This window comes from Cyrtonyx montezumae, unplaced genomic scaffold (assembly GCF_038088225.1).
Source record: "Cyrtonyx montezumae isolate F1298 unplaced genomic scaffold, pur_monq_1.0 scaffold_8, whole genome shotgun sequence".
NCBI classification, from domain to species: domain Eukaryota; kingdom Metazoa; phylum Chordata; class Aves; order Galliformes; family Odontophoridae; genus Cyrtonyx; species Cyrtonyx montezumae.
The window spans coordinates 49,131,558-49,155,380 of NW_027072089.1; positions in this window are offsets into that span (position 1 = coordinate 49,131,558).

Below are 23,823 nucleotides of genomic sequence, written 5' to 3' on the forward strand. Positions count from 1 at the left end.
ACCTGTGCTTCAGCCACAAATTAACTGTCTCCTTGATCTGGTGTTATTTCTTTGCATCTGAAATAGAAACAGGAATTTCCTCTTCTGTCTTCCTTAATTTATGAAACCTCCGATAACCATAAAGACAATTACAAATTCCAGCATCTCTTACACAGAAAAAAAAAAATCTGATGCTGAGTTACGGCACAGTTCTAAGGAAGCTGAGTCTTCTTTACAAAATTCAGGATAAATTTATATATACACATCACCTCCCTTCCAAGCATTTGGACAACAGATACTGATGTAATAGGGGGTGAGACCTTGACCTCCTGGCTTTGGACAGAGCCAAGTGTCTATTATGCACTTCTGATGGTTAGTATCCCCACACAATCATCTCGCTAAGTTGCTTCCTTGCACATCTGTAAGGTTTAATTCTCCAGAGTACTGGAAAAAAAAAACCTATAAGATGCAGAGATATTATTAATAAGTATTTAGTTGGCAAGGCTGATATTTTCTTTCTTGATCAAATATTTTCCTGGGAAAAGAATTTTCCTGCTGTTACATTCTTCACACAATAGGAGAAACAGGAAGAAGGTGAAAACTTGCAAAAGCTTACAGGAAGACAGACTACTGAATCTGTTCTGGGGATATCGTTTCAGGCCCACCTGCTATGAACTATGTTCACAAGAAATCTTCTGGAATAAGGCCATGAAAAGTTAACACAGAAAAATCAGATCAAACAGAGAGAAATGGTCCATAATTTATACCTCTTTGGGGCTATCTTTGCTGTTTGATTTCCATTTTGAAGATCATAGAATCACCAAGGCTTGAGAGGACCTCCAAGACCATCCAGTCCAAATGTCCACCTATCACCAGTATTTCCCCACTAAATACATGTCCCTTAGTACAACATGTGAACATCTCTTGAACAATACCAGGGACAGTAAGTCAACCGCCTCCCTGGGCAGCTCAATTCCAGTGCCTGACCACTCTTTCAGAGAAGAAATGTTTTCCTAATATCCAAACTGAACCTCATTTGATGCAACTTGAGTCCATCTCATCCTATTGCTACTTACAAGAAAGAAGAGGCTGACCCCTACCATGTCACAACCTCCCTTCAGGTTGTTGTAGAGAGTGATAAGGTCTCCCCTGAGCCTGCTCTTCTCCAGATTAAACAGTCCCATTTCCCTCAGTCGCTCCCCATAAGACTTGTGTTCCAGACCCCTTACCAGCGTGTTTCCTTTCTCTGGACACACTCCAGGGCCTCAATATCTTTCTTGTAATGAGGAGCCCAAACTGAACACAATATTCAAGGTTCAGCCTCACCAGAGCAGAGTACAGAAGAACTATCACATCCCTGCTCCTGCTGGCGACACTTATCCTCTGCAGGGTCATGCTACCCTCAGGCAGACCAACTCTTCCAGCCAACTTGGTGTCATCTCCATACTTAGTGAGGATGCACTCAATCCCCTCATCAAGGTCATCAATACAGCTTATGAACAGGACAGGCCCCTGTACCAATCCCCAGGGGTTCCCCTGGGGAACACCACACTTGACCAGTTGACAGCTGGATTTAACGCCATTCACCACCATGCTCTGGGCCTGGCTCTCCAGCCAGTTCCTTACCCAGCACAGAGTGCACCTGTCCAAGCCACGGGCTGCCAGCTACAGAGGCTACATGAGGCTACTCACAACAATGAATCCCTCTCTGATGCATTGATTTAATTTCACTTTGTGTCTTTTACTGGCAACCAGGCTAAAATACATTTTTATGCATTAATTTCAAAGATCTTTGGCTTAGGCATACTAATCTACATCTACAGAAAAACAAACAGCCAACAAATGGATTATAGAGCAGTTGCCAAAAGTTTCAGGCCTGTTGCTGAATATTTTTTTTCCTTTCAGTTTGGATACTAGCCCACAGTCTTGAAAATTTATATAACAAGTATAAACAATGACCTCCATTTTGTCTATTCCATTGTAAGCACATCAGTGAAAATAACAACAAAATAATTCTGCTAGAAAACAGCTTTGCATCTTGCTTAAAAAGCATATATTGATTTCATAGAATCACAGAATAATTTTGATGGAAAGAGAAGTCTGGTCCAGTCCCCAGCCAAAACAATGCCAGCTTCAAAGTCAGAACACATTGCCCAAGACATCTCCAGACAAGTTTTCATGTTCTCCAAAGATGAAAATTTTAGTCTCTGCAATTTGCTTCAGTATTTGAAGGCTCTCATTACAAAAAGAAATACTGATGTCTGGTTGAAATGTGTTAGGTTTTTGTTGTTTTGTTTTGTCATTTTTTTTACAGCTTTTGTCCATCACTTTTCCTTTTTTCACTGTGCTTTCCCAGAAAGAGTAAAGCTTTATCTTCTTTGTTACTAGACCTTAGGAAACAACAGATCCTCCTTCATCTTTCACATCATCAGACTGAAAAATAGGTCTGTTGGCAGTATTTTCTGCATCAGGAAAATGGTACACACTAGGAAGATATGTTGGAGCACGATGCTTTCAGTTTTTCTGGTGTCCATCTGCTGAACTCCCTCCAGTATGTCAATGGCTTTTTGCTAATGTCTATGCCAATTGTATTTTTGTACTTTTCATCAACACTTACTATAATCCAATACAATAAGAATGATGCTAAAATGGTGTTTAAATCTGTGAATGAATTGAACTGAATGATCACCAGCAGCAGCCAGATATTTATCGAGCAGTATGTAAGTGGTACATCATGGCATATCCAGTCCAGCATATGTCTTGAAAACATGATGTACACATCAGGTTATTTGGAAATTAGTTATTTAAGGCAAGCAAGTGTAGAAGAAGTCAAATTTGTAGGTCGCAGCCTAGGTGAAATTATCATCTTATTATAGATGATGGATTTAATAACCAGCCGGCTTTCACACCATCATATATTAAACAGAAACAAACAAACAAACAGTGCCTAAATCACAGAAATAAAGCAAAACTAAACACTAAACTTCTCAGAAACAGAAAGCAAGAAGACAGAGCACATGTTGCAGTGAGGAGGATTCAGGTATTTTGATTCTGCAAATGCCTACCGGCTCCTTCCAGGTACGACTATTTTACAAAATTTGACAACAAATTAAAGATCACGGGCTCATTTAAGATTTTGCATTAAACAGATCTTCATGGTTGAACAGGAACAGCCTGTTAACACACCATACCTAATTCTGTGTTTCATATTTCCATAGAAAACACAACATATGCAATCATGATAACAAAATATAGATATAATTTTCCAAATAGTCTGGCAATAATAAAGCATTATCATCTGAGCAATGGATCAGTATTAAGGCAATTGCAATTCTATTGCAGTTCAGTTCTCTTTTGCCACCTACGGCATATTAGTGACTAAACAAAAAGTAATTCCTGTGTATTAGGCACTTTGAGACTAGCTATTGGACTCAAATGGTGCAGGTTAACCAAGGAATAGCGTGAGAAAACAAAGGCATTTTTCATCCTGATTCTATTAACCAAATTTTGCCCTGAGGTCTACGCTAAAGGTTGTTTATTTGGTTTTTGGATGTTTAGTGATATTTTATATTAATGACAGACTGAAGTCATCTACTTTGGGTCTGTTTCTGTTCATCTATGAAATACACACTGTCTACATTAATAATCTCAGACTCCTAAAAAAGCTGTCCTTTCACCAAAATGCATAAAAATGTTGAAGATCTGCTTTCTTTCCTCTTTTACTAATAAACTTGTGTTAAATTCAGGCACTGAATTCATGTTGATGATTAAGTTAATGTTTCTAAATCTTTTCAGATATGTTGTTGCCTGCTACAGTCAGGATAGATTTTTACTCTCTTTGCTGTTGCTTCTGTATACACTGAGAGCTTGTGGTTAGAATGTCAGCCACAGTTCCTATACCCTTATTATTTTATGGGTACTGTGAACATAAATCCTTTCAGGTATCTCTGACCTGATAGTGCTTTATTACTTTTACAATTTAATCAAGCAAAAAAAAGAAGAAAGGAAAAAAAACCTAACCCAACTCCTTCAAGCTTTCTATCAATGTCAGCTTGGAAATTACTTTTAAAGAACACTGTATTCACTTCATAAATTCTACTTATATTTCATTATAAATTGCTTAGGAGAGCAAAAATTAAAGTTCCATATCAATTACATTTGCACTGGTATTTCTTTACAAATAGCCAGCCCTGATGCATGTATTTACCTGATACATTTCTGCATACTTCATCAAAAATTATTATCTGACATTCCACTTTCTTCTCATTGGTTGGTAGATTCTCCAATGAAAATAACTACCTCCTGCATACAGAGATTACTCTTTCTCAGTAATTAACTTTATTTTCAAAAAGAATAAAGTGATTAAAATATGAGAAGAGTAGAATCAAATTCCAAGAAATACAAAGAGACAGAAGATCATAAGCACACTTTTCAAATACCTATCTTTTCTTTGTGACTGAACTCTTGCAGGAGGGATCATAATTACTTCAAGAGTGTTTATGAACTTTTACTCAGGACAACTTTTCTTAATCATTTGATTCAAGTTTCACAGGTCTCTAACTCAGAAAGGAAATAAAAGTCATGCCTTGTTTGCAGGTTTGCATCCAAAGCAAAACAGAAAGGCAGAAACAAAAACTTCATCCATTTGAAACTGCTAGTCATATTAGAAAAAATATATATTTAAACAAGAAGAGAAAATTTTCTTTTAGTTTTTCTTAGTTTTTCAATTAGAAAGGGATTCTTTTCCATTTCCTCCCAAAAGAACTAATATTCATGTATCTAGATTTCTAGAAAGTGAATTATTCACATCAAAGAAAAACATCATTTCCTTTTTGCTACTGCAATCTAGGAAACAATAAAAATACTTTAATTATCAGAGCAGAAGACCCTTACACTATCAGTAGAGTGCATAGAATTATTAATAAAACTAATAGGATTGTTTGCAGTCGCATCACAAATCCTTCCTAAAAGGAGACAATTAAACAGTTAATCTTCTGCCAAGTAAACATTAATGACAACATATGAACTACTAAGAGGACTTGGACTAACACTATCTCTATATCATACTAACAATAAATTCCAATGGTAATGTCAAAATAACATCAACCTTAAGAGGACAGGAAAGACTTTTTCAAAATGAAAAATCAGTTCTAATTTTGTTTTACAGGTTTAGTTAGACATTTCTATCAAGTATCTATGATATTATTTAGTATTATGGCATGCTAAAATACTAAGTTTCAATGGAAGGTTGAAAAGATACTGTATATTGTACAGTGGCATTGACTCAGTATATGAGTTTATAAGGTTATAAAGGTTATACATAAATGATGTCAGAATATTAGAATTTAAATGCAGACTAGATAAAGATTTCAGGCCAGCTAAATCACAAACATCTCTATCTTATCCATCAAAGCTCAGGGTTTCTTCAGAGCTGCCTCATTTCAGTGTATGAGGGAGAGAAAGGCTTACTTCTAACTTTGCTGAACTTCTGAATCCAAAGTTTCCATGTGTTTCAATCCAAGATTTGTCTCCTGGCCCATTTTGCAACGTCAGAGCAAAGCAATGAGATACTGAGTAAAAGAGGATTCTAGAATTCCAAAACAAATGTATTTTAAAGCATGTCATATACTCATTAACTCAATGTGTTCCCTAGTCATTACTTACTCCCCAGTCTGAACATTTTAAAAGGGCTCTGGAACTACTGGAGTATCTCTGGGTATTTTGGTGATTGTTTTTGGTGGCACCAGTGCTGAGCAAATACCTTATTTATGACCTGTATCTAATATTTCATATAGCACACAAATAATGTCTTGGCAAAACCTTAAGTATGCATATTATTTTTAAAATTAAAGTGTTTCTGGTAACTGGTCATATTTCAGTAAATGCCTCTAACTAAGTTTTAAAATACACAAGTTGATAAAATACATTTATTTAGTATTTATAGAACACAACTTCCCTACTCTTAAGTAGTAATGGATATTTTATGTAGTCTAAACTCATTTTTATGCTGGAGTAATGATCTCACTGCTAAACTATAGAGCAATGACCTCACTGCAAGAACGCACTATTGCAATATAGTATCTCTGGGACTGGAGACTATATAATTAGGCCATTGTGGTCGCCCAACAGCTCCAGTGAAAATCTGTGAAGGAAGATCTCTAGCATGATGTCAGACAAACAAATATATACAAAACAACCCAGAGAAAATCTACATCCATTCATGTGAAGCAGTTATCAGCAGTGTTTGATTTACACACTGTGCTTTACCTAAGCACTGACATTTCACTCATCAGATCATCCTCACTCCCATGTGTAAATGCTCTGTCAGTATGACCACGAAGACATGATCAAAAGCATAACAAAGTGTTCTCTTTGGGACTAAGCACATCTGTCATCTTGGCTTCAGGAGCTGAAATGCTGATGTATTTAATTATTCACATTGCGCCTCCCTGTATTTAATATCTGCTCCCCACAGAAAATAAAAAAAATCTTTAGTTATATGTACATTTAAGTATCTTCCAGCTTCTAAAGTACACCTGCAAGTTTTTCAGAACACGTTACCTATTTTCTAATTCGTTTCAAAACAGTCTCCTTATGCTTTTGTGCAATCCATACAAAAACACAAAGTCTTCTTGCTCAATCTTTCTTTTCCCAAGGAAGATACACAGTTATCTACCTTTTATTTTTGAAATGGTAAAAACTCAGTGAAGTTTAGCAGTTCAAATTGCCTAAATATTGCATATTTTACTGTAGATGAAAAGGTAGTAAATTGAAACTGTACTCCGGAGTACAGTTCTTTTGGTACTTTGTTGTCTACATCCGTATAGAGGAACTAATATAAAAATTGGAAATGTGACATAATGGAATTAAAAAGCAGTCAAGCTACATAATACTGAAAATGGTTTTGCAACGTGAAAAGCAATTTTGATTAAAACTACTCAAAAGTATAGGTCAGTTCCAAAAAGTGACTAGAAATGAAATTGAATTATTGTACCTCAATGACTGCTAGCAAATGTACCACATTATAGTTGCCAGACCTGTCACGGGAGACAAAACCCTGAGCATTGTTGCATGGATCCCACATGTGTACATGTGAGAAGTAAAGACCCATTCCAAAGGGTGCACGCAAACACAGCTGATCAACTTAACTGCATAGTATGTTAAGCAGCTACGCTGATATCTCTTTCCTATCTATTTGTCTCCCCAGGAATAAGAACTAAAAGGAACCAAAGACATATTTTTATTTTGGAGACTTTGTTTGAAGTTTTATCCTAAACACATAACAAAATACACTATCCCGAATGATGTCATCGCAATGTTTTTGTACTTCATGAAATCATTCCAGAATGTTCTTGGAAGTGTACTGCAAGAGTTTAGAAAGTATTGCCGACAAAAGTAGTACAGCAGAATTCAGATGGAAGGCTCTGCTGATATATTTTGCCATTTTCTAGACAGCAATCATTAGCTGAGAATAAAAAAGAATTGCCCCTAATATGTCTCAAATCAAACAGTGTGAGTTCTAGGAGCCTTGCTAGTTTATATTAACTTTGCCCTAGGCTAACACAGTTAAATGCTACTGGTGAGGTCCAGACAGATATAAAGTTGAACCAAAGTACATCTACATAGTACTAAATTCAACAACCCGTCTGGACAAAATATTCTGCTCTATAAGGTTCTACTCTTTGGGGGTTTTTTCGTGTGTGTTGTTCTGTTTCATAAAGCACAATCTTTCTTCAAAAACATCCTTCAGCAGGAAATTTTCCAAGCTTTAAAGAAAAAAAGAGCCTTTCATTCTTTAATCAATCAGAAACTACCTTCTTTTTTGTTATTGTTGTTTTTTACCTTGCAGTTGCCTTAACAGAAACATTTTATAGTATGTACAGAGTTGTGCATACAGAACTTAGTTTTAAGTGCTGCATTTTATGAATATCTATGTATTTTAGTAACAAAATGCATCAGTGGCTGTTTGAAAGGAAAAGTGAAGGCGTTATTCAGAATTTTACAACACTGAGTACGCTATCCTGAAAATATTCAAGTACTTTACATAGAACCGTGACCAAACAACAAAGCTGTCCAGCAGTACAAAACAAGTTTGTTTTACTTATCTACATTTTAGATTTCTTTCACATACAAGGCTTAAAATTGAGGATATTCTACTCAAGGGTATTGTCCAGGAGACCCTAAGGACCTTTTCTGTAAAAAAATCAGAATGGTTACGTGCCACTTTCTGTCAGTACAATCTGTACATATCAATCTGTACGGAATGTCATTTTCTGCATCAAACTGTACAGTAATTTCTCATTTAGAAATATCTCTTCTAGTGGAGTAATAACACATCTGGTCCTCTTTTGCATTCAAAACAATCTTGCTAAATTCCAACATTTATGAACAGTATTGTTAATTGCATGTAATACTTACCTTTTAGGTGAGTAGGGCTTACAGTTGCTGCTAACATCTGAGGAATTTAATAGCATTTTTCATAAATTAGAAACTGTCAATTTCAGAAGAAGGTTGAAATTTAAAATATTCCCCAAGTCCAAGGGTGGCTGACATGGCCAATCACAGGTGAAGGGCAGGTATGGTCTCTCTTTCCAGGCTTCCCCACTACTCAACTAGATCTTCTCTTAGAGCACCCCAAGGCATACATGGGCACCTCCAAGCATTTAAATTTGAAAACTGTAATGCCAGTCAGAATCCAGCTTATCATGGATCATTCTGGCATCTGACTTTCCACAAACAATTTCAAACACTAGCTAGACCTGCTAAAGTCATTAATAACTACTAAAAAAAACAACGTTGACTTTACAACAGTGATAATAGATTTGCCTCAGGGTTTTAATCAGACCTAAGGAAGGCAATTTTTAGCTGTGGCTTTGAATGCTATCTGAAGAGAGTAACTGAATTCCTCAGTCAAGAGGGCTCTTTGCAAAGAGTTGACTCAACTGCTTAAGGCTTGGCATCCCAAGGAAGTGGCAGAAGCTAATGAGCAGCCCTGAGTCTGATGTCTGACCTCCAGATACTCACTGAAGTGGCTAGAATTCCTTATGCTAAACAGTAGGCTGCCCTGCGTTGTCCTTCTAAGACACAGAAAACGCTCTTTTCACTTCTCAAAGTGCTTCCCTGCTTGCCTTAGGCAGCTTGAATTACCTCTTGAGGGCTAAGACACTCACCCATCACTGCTCTGAATCCTACTGAGCAAGGGTCACATTTGCTTCATGTCACCTATCTACCTCCTCAAGGAAACTATGTATGCACTTGACATTTTCTTACTGTTTCATACTCATTTCTAGAGTTTGTGACAGACAAAACGAGACTGCATAAGGTTGTCTGGAATTCAGTTTGGAAGACGATGAAAGGGAAAATCCTCCCTATTTCAGTATCAAGATTACAGGCATTTTTTCCAGTAAAGAGATTCTTATTTTGTCTCTGGGTAAAGGATGACTCAAACAAAAAAGAATTTAAGTCAGATCAGAGAATTGAAATTTTCACTTCAGGCTAATTTCATCTGAAACATAGCTGAAGAGAGGACAAATCCCAAAAACTATACAAAATATTTGTACTTTCTGAAAATTTTTCAGCGGAACGTTGGTGGTGTTTTGCAGCTGATCATTTCCAGCAAGCCCTATTGCACAAGAACTGCAGAGAGTAGGTCGAGGAAATAAAATCAAGAAATTACCTTGTCAAAAATCAAGAAATCACCTTGAAGTTCTATATAGTGGGAAATTATCAAATATGGATATAGAAAAAATAGTATTGGATATAAAAATTATTTCCAATCATGATGAAATAGCCTTTTCCATCTACTTGTTCTCATCAGTTTTCATGTCATCCATCACTAAGACAGATTGCAGCTTATGGAAAGGAAGTTACGTCTGGGATTCCAACAAATTAAATTTTTTTGTTTGAGGTTGGGAAAGACAATCAGCAAAGGCAATCTTTATTCTCATCTACACTATACTGAAGATATAAGCTGTAACAGACCACCTCTCCTTCTACATTTCTAGACGCAAAAGGAGAAAGAAAACTTAATACTTCTTAAAGATCTTTTTCTCCATGTGCTATTTTCATATAGACTTCCCTGGAGACATGTGAGTTTTTGTCTGTAAAATAGATTGTCTTCACTTTTAATTCTAACTAGTTTTCTTTAATACAGGAAAAGAAATGAAAACATGTTCTCATTGCAGCACTTTATCCGTCTGGAAAGCATAGGTTTTCCTCTGTGGCATACCAGTGATCGTAAGAGTAAAAACAGACAAAATCAGGTAGTTTAATAAGCTCTTGAACCCATTTTAATTAAGGAAAGCCTACTGAGCTCAGCTTTTAAACACTTGCAAGCACATGAGATCCCTGTGCTTGTATCCTGACTCAAGACCTTGAAAATTTCTCACTATGCTCAGCATACGCATATTTCAGTGACAAGAAGACAAGTTTTCTGTTCCTTGTGATACAAAAACAAAACAAGACAATGTCTCATAGCTTAAAATGCTTCTGAATAAGTGGGCTAACTAAAAGGATCATACAGGATCTTAAAGGAGACTAAAAATCTGTAACAAGAGAAGCACTGAGACTTCATAGAAAGCTGCAATAATGGATCACAGTACATAAAAGGTAAGGAAATAAAATCACTCGTACAAATAACACAAAATATGTAGGGCTGCCCAAGACATCTGGGCACTCACTTATATTAGAATTGCTGGACAGGTAGTGCAGTAGAAAACTAACTTCTTAGATTAACCATCAATGGATACCACATACCTACATATGCAACCCACAGAATCAATGTGTAGTGCACTATTAAGACATCAGAGATGTTCATCTGAAGGGCAAATCTAGAATGCAAACAATATTTTCATGCTCCATTAGCTTTGAGGGCACATTATGTTTCTAAAATCAACATCTTCTGCTCAGTAATCAATGAAGAGTGTGACATATATTTCTAAGAATCATTGTCTTATAATAACAGAGACAATGTTGGCCCAAAACCAAATAAAATGTACATAAAGAAGAAAATGAAGAAAGAAACGTAATGTGAAAATCTAAAACAAAGAAACAAACAAACAAACAAACAAACCACACACAAAAACAACCCACTGGAGGCTGTTAGGCCACTTGGATGTTTGCCTCCTTGGAACCAAAGCTGAGGATGAAACTGGAGGGAAGCAAGTATGATCACCGCGGCAGTCATAGACAGGTACCTGAGGGGCAGAGCAGCAAAGCCTGAGCCTTGCAATGACTTCCAAAAAACATTTGGCTAAACATAGCTATGGGACATTAAGGAAAAGATTAACCTTATTGCTAGCATTGCTAAAATACACTGATGTGATAACTGGTTTCAGCAGCAAAGAATGTTTTTGTTTTACCTGAACAGCATGAGCAGATATTACTTAAGTAACAAAACCTTCAAGATGAAGGGTCATCCAGATCAATAACTTATTCTTCATTCCCTGGACAGAGATCCTGCTCAAAAGGTATATATTAACAGTTCTGCTTTAAAACAGTGACAAGGACCGGGAAAATGCTGAAATGTGTAAACCCTCATACAGTCCTCACATTACGATTCACAATTGCTCATTTGACACTCTTCTGATGATGTCAGATAAGAAAGAATCAGAAATCTTATTGAAAATAATGTTCTTGACACAGCAAAGAGGAGGAAGTGCAACTTAGATATTTCTCCTGCAAGAAGCTTCATTCAGAAGGATTAGCAGGAGGGCAGAAGGAAATTGTGTAGGAAGGAGTTTGATAACACAACAGAAATGGCACAGGAGAAGAATGAAGATGTGTATACTAGCATGCAAGTCAGTATAAGAAAGAAGTAATGTAGGATTCTGTGATCATCAGATCAGGGGATAGAGATACAGTGATACAGGAAAAGGCCTCCTTACCAGTGCATGTAAAAAGTCAATTCACACAGCACAGCACTATCAAATCAGACATCCATCAATCTGACATCCTGTAGCACTGATCCCCTAGAGTCCTGAAAGAGCTGATTTGGTCAATATAAGTCTTATTAAAAAATAAATAGGTTTTCTGATGCCTCTCTTTGGTTCTTGAATCAGGCCCAGAGAGCAGTTATCACATGGGTGATACGCACATCCTGATGAACCTCACTGGGAGTACTTATTCAGCTATTTAAAAATAAGTTATAAAAAACACCCAGGTCAAATTTTCCAGTGAAATAATTCAGCCTTGCATTCACCAATAGGCTTCAATGGCCCAGACCAGCCTCATTCAGGACCCTCACCCACATACCCACTGCTCATTAGTGTAGGATTCATTTCAGCTCAGCCCTGGGGAGTCCATCCCTGCCAGAGCTACTCCATAGGAGTGTCTGCCTCCAGTCCTGTCTCCTGCTGTTCTTCCCTGGACTCCCTGGATGAGCTACAGCCCAGGCTCATCGTGTAATCTAATCTTGATTGCTCACTGCCTACAGGACAGCCACCAGCACATCTTTGCTGAGGTGCTGAGGGACTGCAGTCCTCTTGGAGTCATCCCCTACATCGTGGCTGCCCTTCACTCATACTTCTTTTTGTAGTAGCCTGCCCTTACTGCTCCCTGGCAATTATCACTATATCGATAGCTCTCTTAAATGAAATACCTCTAGAAGGGTCAAACCCTATATAAGAAAAAAATAATAATGTTACATTGCCAATTCAAGAAGAAATGAAGTTGCACATTTAATATGCAGGCAAGAGAACTGCTGTGGCACCTTGATATTCCAGACTGTGTGTACAGACGTAAAATCAATTCAGACAGAGAGTGAGTTAGTACTGTGGAATACAGCGGCTATACTGTATAATCTGAATAAACACTGAATATCTTTCCCCACCTTTCAGCAAAGATTTAATGCAGGAGTCTGTGGTGAGCTGAAATAATACTGAGATTTCATTTTATTTATAAAATACACCACAGATCATTTATTAATACATGAAGTATCATAAATAATTAAAACAGGTCTGCAATTGTCAAAATCAATGCACAAAACATATTAGCTGATTTTTGCACTTACACTGACACTTACACTCCATTTATTTGCTTAGTCAGTAATTTGGAAAATATCAATTTGCAATGGATTGTGTCTGTAATTATGTTTTTCCACAGATACATTTTACACACCAAGTTATCTGTTAGTAACAGAAATCTGAAGAGTCACTTATACCCTGACGAATTCTCTTTTGTCTTCAAAAACAAAACCAAATCTCTCTAGTGTCTAATCCTAGAATTTCTTGGCTCATGGAAAATTTCTTGTAAATGCTGATGGGGACAGCAGATTAAATCCAACAGGAATTTTACACGAATGAAGACTTTGTGAAGAGTATAGATGAATTTTTTCTTGTCGTCACGTAAATGTACATCAGAGGAAAGGATAAGAAATTCCCCTCCCTACTTCTTCATGGCTCCCTTTTGCAAAGTCTTTGTCAGAGCAAGCTATGAACAATCATCTGTGCAATTTGGAGAAAGACACACACCAACAGATTTCTCCTCCACACGACATGATTTGCTTTACAACACTTATTTTCCCAGTATGCTACTTACTAGAACAAAACTTACTAACTACGTTCAGAGGTATATGCTTGTCTCACTTACACAGCATCCTTGTAAAGTTCATTAACTGTGGACTTAGGGGGGTGTACACCCAAGAGATAGTGTGAAGGGAAATGGGAAGAGGAAGAAGAAAACCTGTTCAAGTCTTCCTAGGCAGCATCCATAAATCTATGTTAATATACCACAGAATGGCAATTGTTTAGTGTAGTTGAAGATTTTAGATGCTCGGAGTATGTTTTGATTTCCAGATATATTTTACTTGTGCTCCTCTATTTGAACCACATTATGACTTAGTCATTCTTTGGAAGTAGCAACCACAGCCATGATATGTCATATAAGTTATGATCGAATATAATTGACTTCAAAACCTGCAGAGTAAAATATCACCACAAGAACTTGAAAGTAAACTTTTTGCTGATAGAATGCAGGCAGCAAAATCAGAAAACACCTGTTTTTTCTCCTAGATAATTTTTGGACTTCACTTTCACCAAAGTCTCTCACATCTGGGCTGTTTACAAGACTAGCTAGTTTCCCTTTGAAACACCTCCAAATACAGTCTGTTTTCCCTGTCCAGATTTACTGAGCCACTACTCATTTCCTGTCCCAGCTATCTGTCTTCCAGGTGTAATCTTTGTTTCCCAGTATTAACCTGGCTTCCCTAAGCCCATTCAAAATGTTGCTGTCAAAATTACCTTTCTGCTTCATGACTTTTATCATGAATCATGTGCTTTATCATTTACTTCTCCAGTAAGTAAAAGATTCCTTTCTAACACAACCTTCTGATGCTCAGGGTAAGTAAGATAGTCTTTCTGCTGGATATTGCAAGAAACTTCCACAGATTTTAGCAAATCAAACATAGTGTAAATAACTCTTGAAAACAAAAATAAAAATTGTTCTGTTCTAGGTTAAACCAGTTCATTTTAAGACCAGACTTCAATAATTTTTATTTTTTACCTGATAGCATTTTTAAATGAAAATGAACAGAATTTCCTTGCACCTTGAGACACAAAAAATACTGTTTCAATAAGTAAAGCAATAGCATCCTTCATAGTACTCTAGCTTTTCTTTACAAATTTTGCACCCAGAATCTACCCCACACCAAGGCAAGCCTTGAAGCCCTTCATCTTTGTACAACAGAAGAGAGCCTGGCTGCCTGCTCCCAGGAAACAGACTAAAGCCAGGAAGAATGGCTGATACACAAGAGTTTTATGTTGCTACTGACAGGGACCTTGACAAGCTGGGAAAACAGGAAAATAAGAACATTTTGAAGTCAAACAAAGTCAGGAGCCATGTCCCACACCTAAGGAGTAATCACCCCATGCACCAGTTTGGCCAGGGCTGACTGGCTGGAACAGCATCTCTGCAGGAAAGATTTGGGTGTCTTGGTAAGCAGCAATATGCCTTGATGCTAAGAAGGCTGAGAGCCTCCTAGCAGGCATTAAGAAGTGCACCACCAGCAAGTCAAGGGCCGTGAGAAGTTCCATGGTGATATTCAGAATCCAAGCAGGCATGGCCCAGAGCAACCTGCTCTAGCTGATCCTTCTTTGAACCAGAGGTTTGTCTGGATGATCTCCAGAGGTACCTCTCAACCTCAGCCGTTCTGTGTTCCTGCCAGGAATCTGTTCTTAAGTTCCAGAATAGTCCAAAAAAAGGAAAGGCTGAGAGACATCCGCCTTGTAAAAGCTCTGTGTATTATACTTTGTTATTATATGAGTGCCTTAAGTGCCTGGTTCAGATCAGGAAATAGGGGCAGTGCCCAGAATAAGATGTGTCTGTCCAGCCCCACGGGAGTATCAACCCTGGAACAAGTCATCTCTCTTTCCCTGAAATACTTTGTGCTCATCTTGCCTGATGAACTTCTCCAAAAGGATTCATTTCTGTATAAAACACTGACATGTCAGAAACATCTGCTAAAAATATTCCAATCAGGTGCACACATAAATATCTAATTTCCTTCTTAGACATATAAATCTATTAATCACTAGGAAGCATAGACATAATATTCTAAAAGTGTAAAGCAAGATGACTACAATCTACACTTCCATTTGTCTGTCTTACCTAAAACATGTTTGCACCTTTAACACAAGGTAATGAGGCTATGTAATCCAGCCTTCTTAACTGCAAGAATTCTTTCCTTTACTGGGTCTACTTGCTCCTGGTAAAATCGAAAGGTACAATCTTATCCTCTTATATCACTCATCCCACCTATAATTGAATTCCTTGTTTTCTTTAATCTTGCATCCTCCAACATAATTTTCAGATTTTCTTCTACATCATTTTTTTCTCTATCATGTTCTCTACATACTTTTCCTGAAGTTGTACTGAAAAGGGGTTTCTGATATTTGTTTTGATGTATCCATCACCATTTATCATTTCATCCAGTGTTCACCGTCAGGAGTTACATTTATACTGGGCTATCAAGGCTTCCTCCAACACCACTGACCTGTTATCATTCAGGTCATCAGGTAGGAAAAAGAGATTTCACATTGAAGGCTCTGTCCTGACATTATCAGGCACAAGAACTAAGATGTCATGATTGATCTCTGATGTAGTCTTGCTGTGCCTTAAAGATTAGATGTTGTTTCTGAAGTACTCTGAAAATTTAGAAGTAGGGAAAATATTTCCTTACAGACCAAAAGAGATATATGCTTATCTTGGAAAAAGTATTATTTGATTTATATAGGTGGGCCATACTTCTGACTTTTTAAGTATGCAGTACAAACAACATGCAAGATAGCCAGACATGTGCCAATCTTTTTATATTGCTACCAAAGTTTATTAGCCAAAGCTGCTCCAAAGGAGTTAATCTGTGAGAATTCAAATACAACAGATAGTAGCTGAGAGCCAAGGAGCTAGAATCATCATGTTGCCTCATCGTTTTTTGCATTTGGAAAGGCTCTGCACAACTCCCAGCTCATTACTTTGAAGAGACACCGACACATGTTTTGCTGGAGAGCTATAGTAGCACGCTGTACTCAATGTTGGCTTTATTACAGGGCTTTCCTCACAGCAGACTTCCAGACAAAATGTTAAGAGTACAGAGGTTGAGCTGCTGCAGCAAAACAGACACACAAGAGTAAGCACTTAACTATTGCTCCTTTCTTTTCATGTCTGTTTAAAGCTAGCTCTCCGTGATCAACTCCAGTTACCCTTTAGCTAATATTTGACTGAGCACTATTTTTCCATTTTTTCTTTTTCAAACAGAATAGTTTTTTTAGAAGTTGAAGGCAGTAGAGATAGCTGTCCACACATAAAGTGAAAATAAGAAGCCATTCGGGTGATCTTAATTTTTGACATGTAGGGCACTGGGACAATCCTTGTCTGAGGTCATTAAGGAAGGATTTGTACTATGGCTGAATCCTGCGTTGATGAACATGGTCAGGCACTGGAATGGGCTGCGCAGGGAGGTGGTGGAATCACCGACTCTGGAGGTGTTCAAGGAATGTTTAGACATTGTGTTGAGGAACATGGTTTAGAAAGAACTATTGATGATAGGTGGACGGTTGGACTGGATGATTTTGTAGGTCTTTTCCAGCCTTGTTAATTCTGTGATTCTATGAACATGGGTCAAAGCCATTTCCTCTTGTGCCCTGACTTCCAAAGAGAAATCTTTGGATGAATGGCCCAAAGAAGAGCCACAGTGAATTTCAGCAGATCCATGACTGACACTGGCATACAATGTCCCATGACAAAAAATGTTCCTTTTTGTGAAACATCTCTTCTAAACCTGGCAGTTCAAACTCATGCTCTGTCTGTATCACTTCTTTTGTCCTGAAATATTTCCAGGATGAACATAAATAATTTACTTCATAACGATTTAAAGTAAACATAAAGTAAACGATAACGATTTAAAGTAAACATTAAGTACCTCAACTCAAACAACTTTCTGAAGCGTTAGAGGACAAACTGGTAGAAGTGGCATTGTAAACAAAGACAATAATCAGAATAGTAATCATTATAATGCAAGTCTCTATTTCAGAGTGCTCCAGATCTCAATAGAAATTTAATTTAGAAAGGAAAATGGAAAAAACAAGCACCTCTAGAATGCTAAGAAGGACTCAAATGCAGTGGCTGTAGTTACAAGACATACTGTTAGAGCTTTCTGGAAAAGAAATCACGCTTTAAAGTAGGCTCTTTTTTTATTTCACACATACTCAATGCCAGACAAATCCCCAGGCATTAAAGTTTTCTTTTCTCCCAGCACTCTTAATGTAGTTGTGATCCTTAAAAAATAAACTTTCTGCACCTCACAGAAAAACCCCAGGATGATTGTAATAGCGAGCTGGCCAAGATAGTATATCAAATTAATCCATTCAAACTGAACATGTAAATAAATAAATACTTTGCAGGTTTTTGCAGTCTATGATGTTAAAAAAAACCATTTTAAATTCAGAAAGGTTAAAAATAAATCAGGGAGACAACAAAGGGGAAAAGTGTTCAACATTTAAATAAGAACATGATTCGGAACACAGAGGTTAAATTTAGGGCTTTCCTTCTCCCTGTGACTCAGCCAAGCTGTCACACATGGAGACTTTTTGTATTGTAGTACACTTTCAAGAACACCACAGTGTGTACAGCCATCTTGCAGCCCAGTTTCAGTTTTAACCCACCTCCTACAGTCAGTTTCTTATGCAATCTTATTCAATTTGATGTTATTTCATATATAAACAATCAATTATAATACACATAAAGCACTCTGTGTCACTACCCAAAAATATTTCCACTTTGCTGTGACAAATTATAAATAGAACTGGGGAAAGAAGCTGCTGAAAAAGGAGCACTGGTACGTAGGGAGTAATATGTAATCAAATGGCAGTTCCCAAGTACACCTGTACAATTAGTATTTTAAAATTCATTTTATTTTAGTAGAGGTTAGGAGGGGTCTGAGCTCATCTAAAGTCAAAAGTTTTGTACCACTCTCAGCACATCTAATATGGGGATCCACTGCACAACCAAAGGGACACCACACTGCTCGCTAATCCCATTTCCTTCCATCCTTTCCCCAAGAAATGCACATGAACTCTGGCGAGCTCATGCTTTCATCTTCAAAGGAGTGCAGACTGAAAGGTTTTACTGCTTCAGTTTCTCAACTTCCTCGATTTTCTACACTTGGAAAGCAAAAACTGCATGGGAAGACCTGAAGGACAGAATTCCTTGATACTGAGGATATTTCTCCTGAGTTCATTTCACAGCATGTCCATATAGCGACTCGTCTGTGCCAGCAGGGCAGGCTGCCCAGCAGCCTTCCAACAGCTCCAGTATGATAATAATGAACTCATAGTTTATAAAAGAGTTCGTAGTGGCATAAACAGCTTCACACAAGCAGATCTCTTATAAAAACAGGTACTTGTCAGAACAACCTTGTCAGGGTATGTGTTGTCAGTTTCTCTGTGACTCCTCTTTGCTTTCAGGCCCCTAAGTGAATGAGTTACCTTTATGTCATAAAGCTTTTTCTTCACCAGTCCATAAGAGGGGAATAGCCCCAGCCTGAGTTTTGAAAGCAGACATCTAGTACTCGATAATGGTCACTGTGGCTTCCATCTGTACAACACAGGCAGCATTGCTTAGGGAACTGACGGATCTGACCTGCTTTCAGTACTTATGAGCCCTACAGCTACTGAGCTGATGAGACTGAGCTAAAAGAGCAAAACAGCAACAACTGAGGTACTGTGTAACTGAAGGAATGTGTCTCTAGTAAAGTTAAGTCATGATGTAGCTTCAGCCTTACATTATTCTGCCGTGGGTGTACACATGAGTATAAAACTAATCACACGTTTTCTTTCTTTTTTCTTTGGAATTTCTGATACATGACATCGCTCTTGCTTTTGTTGACATCAAATGAAAAGCATAGAGCAATTGTGCCAAGGATAGACTGTATATTTTGAAAACAGGTTGGAGATAGCTGGTACTATATGCAGCCACTGCAGGATCCATCTTACTCATCTAATGAAGTATGCACTGGTGACACAGACCCCAGCACGGGGTGGCAGAAACATGGGAACAGCACTCACATACCAGACTGTACAGGGCACCCAGGGGCAGGGCAGCCATGGACATCAGGCCAGCTCCCTGGCAACAGAGATAGATTGAGACAGGGGCAAGACATTTCTAACCAACCTCAGTGGGCCCAGAGGGTATATAGAGGACTATGAGTGTGCCATTCTTGCCCAGCCTCATGTGGAAGTGGTGGCTGCCATCTGCAGCAACAGCCACAGAGGCTCCAGGGTAACAAATCAGTGAAATAAAAAGCAGCTGTTGAGTACCTGATTTTCATCCTCCACATCATTTCAGGAGTTTTGCTACAGCCTAGGCTGACCCTAGTCCTGTGGGCTGAACCCTGACGAGTAGGTGGAGCACTCATCTGCTGGTCTACTTTTATCTAGAGTTTGGTCCAAGCACTCTGGGACTAAATTGCAACATAAGCAGGGAAAAATCAGGAATTTTTGCTTCAGGAGAACATCCCTGATGTGGACATAAGTACTAACAAAGATGCACTCAGTACACACTGCTGTTTTTATCACTGTTTGTGATTTGTCTTGATTATTTCTAATCTTTGCGAACAGGATGCTTAATAAATTGCCTCAAGCTTTCGCATCGCCAACGATGGTAGCACACAGTGACTTACCATTGTTAAAAATCAACATTATTCCCCCATTACAACATACAAAACGGAAATTTAAAAATAAAACGCTGTGCAAAAATATGGAATGAGCTACTTGTAGGAAATTCTTGAAAGGGACTGAAAGCCCTTATGCAAGTCGTACTGAAAGTTAAAACCTGGGACCGGTTAAATCTCTTCAGAATTCAGGCATGAAATGTCTAGTATCACAGCTCTTGCCTCATGCAAGTAATGACTGCTTGGAGACACATTACAATAATTTTGTTTCCTGAAATTTTCCCCAGTCCATTTTTTAAAACATGTTTTAAATAAGTAATACATTGTTTGTAGTTGTCTACCTTTGAAATTTAGAAACTGAAGCAAATAAAAGTTAAATGAATTGTTCAGAGGCCCACAGAAGTCTGTGGCAGAGTTTCATTTTCAAAGATGAATTATGCTCTGCTCATTAATAACATAAATTGTAGTGCCCTGAGTTGCCATTTAGCTTTTACTTGTTTTACAAAAGCAGGAAATTTTCCTATGTGAGTAGGGAGAACCGTACAAAAATTATCTGTATTCTGGAGAAATGCTTAAAATAAATCACATTTCTGTTGAGTCTGTTGTGGTGCTGTGATGTTAAGCCATGGGGGATGCCCCTGGGTAAGCGATCCCACTGATAACACTGCTAGCAGTTCAGACATCCTGAGTGCAAATCTTCAGGAAAAGACATTTTCTCATTAGCATTCTGAAATTAAAAGGTACGTAGGACAACCCTAAGTGGAAGTAAAGACAAACCTCACATTGGGTTCAAGTAGATTTTAAAATAGAGGATTACATTATCCTACATAATCTAGTAATTATTTACTAGAGTATCCTACATTTCTTAAAATGTTAAAGTTCTATCATTTACGTAAGCACAGGAAAGAGAAAAGCAGAACAGAACTCTACAGAGGTAGTTCTAACTCCAAAACAGGCACTGTAAAAATAAGAAAATAAGTTTATTAGATTGAAAGGCATGATACTAAGGACAAGAGATCAATCTTGGGAAAGTATCACTTTGCTAAATGTGTGAGGATTGCTGTTGGAGTTTTTTGGTGTATTTTTGCAGTAGGTATTGGGTGAAATCTCTTCCAGGATTTGCCCAGTGTAGTGCAGCACACTCTTCAGCTTGGACTGATGAGGAAACCACACTGAAAGACAGCAGCAGGAATAAAATATCTCCATCTGCTACAGCAAGACATCTCTCTGTGCACTACACATAGTCTTAAAGAATATAAATGACCTGGCTCTGGAAGAATAGGAAAGGGGAATATGCTCCTACGAGAGATCAGGAGGAGACAAAGAGAGACTGCCATCAGCAGGTACGCAATTACAAGTAACTGAATCATGAAAGATGCACGGACTTACAAATTCTGTGTTGCTTAAAATGAATTTGAAAAACCCATAGCATTGCCTTTGTCTGTGACTCCAAAGATGCTACTACTGTTGCATCACCAGGCACCATGCAAAATCTTTTTGTCTAACAATTATTTAATGTTGACCTCAATTAATTCATAATGAATTGGAGATGAACACCACAGAGCTGCTATGTACTTAGAACAGCCACAAAACCACCATAGTTAGAAGAAAAAGAAAAATCAATTAGTGCTACAAACTCTCAAGACTTCAAGGCATCATCAGCTATTAGCTGATGAGCTTTGGAACAAATCTACTCTATAAGCAAGTAGTGCAGATATATGCAGCCTTCCAACCATTGGCAGCACTGGTATACCAGGCAGGATGAGCTATTGTTTGGATCCAATGAGGCAATACTCCTGTTACACCATTTCACCGAATTCAGAGGTGTTACAGACAACTTTTGGCTTTTTTATCATTTCACATACCCATACCTCAGGTTCATACCTCAGTGCTGATGGCAATAGTATCACTGCTGAGAATTTAAAGCAAGGCAGACAGAATATCCTTCACTCAGTGAACCCCCAAAATCTGCATAAATATTTTACATGCTCAATTTTATTTTATTTTCTAATGAATAGAACAATGTAATCTAGCACAAAATTCTACCAGTTCCGGAGTAGAACTCAGCTAATCTAAATTAGTTCATGCTTTCATGCAGGAAGTAAAAAAATAAACATATCCTGTTAGAACTACAGACGAATTTCAGGTTGGCAAAATCTAATTACTCAACATGGAATACAGCCAATGACACCAAGTAATGCACTTATTCTTGTGAAATGTGCTGTAGGATTTTCTTTTAATAGTCAGACTTGCTCTGAGCCTTCATTTTTTATTTAATCTGAAAGATGGACAATGTGTTCATTTGTGTAAAATCAGTTATAATGGATATAATGAAAATTTACACAAGTCTTGTATAACTGGATTTAACGGCTAGAATCTGAAGTTTAGGTTTGGACAGCAGTAGGCCACAAAGACACCTTTGTACAGCACTGAAATTTTTTGGCAGAGACTGGAGACAAGTGGCAATAAAAATTTAAGTGTTGAGACTGTCTTTTAAAATACTTCACACACTTCATAAATAATACTCTGTATTTTTAGAATATTAATAAAATTGTCCTGCTTCTGCCCCTCCAGTTTTAGTATCCACCATGTCCCTTTAAAGCTGTGACCCTGAAAAGGGGAAGAAGGCAGAAAGCAACGTCAGTAACAGGGCTCACATCTTGAAGAAACAAAACCAGAAAATGAGCAAAATACCTCCCACACCAACAGTTCAAAGACTATCTGTCTGATTTCTAAGCAGGACTAATTTGTGTGCGTGTGCACATCTAATGCCAACAAAATGACATAGGTAATTACATATCATTTCCGCTTTGCACAAAGGTATAGGTGGCCCATTGAACCACAAGCCAAATTCAGTGAATTCTTTATGTGTGATGGCAAGCATTTGGCAGCTTAGCACTGTTGATCATTGCAATGGTTAACATCGGTGCTCTATACCAAGAGTTGACATTACTAGCTTTTAATTCCTGCCTCATGCCTTTGGGGTAACTGCTGTGAAACAGCCAGCTTCATTAATTTGCCACTCAAAGTCAGCAAAGAAAACTACAGTGCGCAGCTAGCAAGAGGAGAAAGACAGGAGCAGTAGGCATGAGTAGGCTGCCTTGTAGAAACAGCACTTTTGGTTACTAATTAAGGCCCAATAAAAGCAGGATCTTCTATAGAAGTATTGATATCCCTCACCATAGCATCATGAAAAAAGTGAGGAAAATGAATAGCAACAGCATTTTTTTTCCAGTTCCTCAGATCTTTCCAAAATGTGAAGAAGTACAAAGTCATGCCCCATAAAGTTCACATTACAACTACATCTAGCTTTTACCTCACCCTCCTTAAGCTGTTCAGGTTTCACAAGAAACAAAATCCTCTTCTATTTGTTCACAAAAGAAAATTTCTTCATATCCATATTATTTAATGAAGAGATTACAACCAGGGTGATGTCTGGTTATCTTTGCAAAATTGGAAATTAAAAAAAAAAAAGTGTTTCTAATACCTAGATGTGGGGAAAAAAGTGTTGAGCTGTGGGTCTTAGCAACCACAAGGGTTTTACTGTTACAGAACCACATACAGGCCCTGTGATATATTATATCAGAAGTTACCATTTTCTGTGCCAGATCTTGAGCTGACAGCATACGATGGTTATTCCAATTATTCTGGTTATATGATTGGTTATTGGTTATACAATTGGT